Source organism: Falco punctatus (assembly GCF_963210335.1).
Source record: "Falco punctatus genome assembly, chromosome: 3".
Classification (NCBI taxonomy): Eukaryota; Metazoa; Chordata; class Aves; order Falconiformes; family Falconidae; genus Falco; species Falco punctatus.
In genome coordinates, this window is record NC_137582.1 from 28,499,087 (window position 1) to 28,500,326 (window position 1,240).

Here is a 1,240-nt window from a genome sequence, read left to right on the forward strand (position 1 = left end):
GAGTGAAACACCCACCAGATTCTGCCTCAGATCATCTGAAAAGCTCAGCTGTTTCCTTTATCCTCCTCTCTTCACATTTTACATTTGCTTATCGTGGTGTTTCTCTCTGGGAGCTCCTGGGAGGCCAGGCTCGTTGCCAGATCTGTTTGTACACAGTCCCAGGGTACGTTTGGGTTGCTGGCCAGTTTCCCTCATGTCCTGGCTTTCCCTGCAGCTTGGAGCTGAGGCAGCCCTGGTCATCTTCCAGCAGAAGGCTGGAATGGCCAGGCAGGGTCAACCAAGTGCGGGGAGGGATGGGCCCCAGCTGTAAATAGCTCTGCAGGCTGCTGCCCTAACAGGGCTCGGGGTGCAGGGAGAACTCCCAAAGGTGTTGTCTTGGGATAGACAAGATGTGGAGGCTGAAAGGCCTGAAGGGAATGAGGAAAGAGAAACCTTCCTCACTAAACAGTTAAGACAAAAAATAAAAATAAATGAAGAGTCTGTAAACATAGGGAGAAATCATAGCAAAGGATACTAGCGTGTTGGGTGGTTCCTGTGCTGGGTTTGTGAAGAACATTCAGGATCACCGAGTTTCTGGTCTGTTGGCTGTCCATAACAAATACCTGAGCCTCTTCCTTTCTCACAGATGTCCCTTGCAGCTTACCCCACCTTCAGGTGGGATATCTGGTTGCAGCACTTTCTTGTGCATCAGCCAGGATCACACAGCGGGGGCTGACTCTGCTTGCTGCCCACATCTGCTTCTTGTGGAAGCTGTGATCAGTTCGGGGTGCAGGGAGCCACGAGTGATGCAGGGAGCAGGAGACTAGGGTGCTAGGACAGCAGCTCCAAAGCAAAGCACTGGACTCCTCTGATAGTCAGTGGAGAGAAATCAACATGTCCAGAACCTGACTCCTCTCATCTTCATGCAGATGTCTCAAGGAGATCAGGCAAAACACCTTTTAAGAGCCTGTTTCTCTCTGACTACAAAGGGAGCCCAGATGCCTAAGTGAGACAAGAGACGTGGAAAGCACTGAAGCCAGGTGGTATCAATCCCATCACATCTTTAGAAAACAGGGCAATTTCACACAGGGGCTTGACAGATGGCACTTATACATGGAGACAATTATGTGTGGAGGCACTTCTGTGTGTAACATTACTTATGTATCATCCTCAAGATGATATAAACAGTGCCCATAATCCTACAGTCAGATAGGTGTAACATCGTACGGCCTTCTAGTACCTAAACCTGGGTAAATAAATA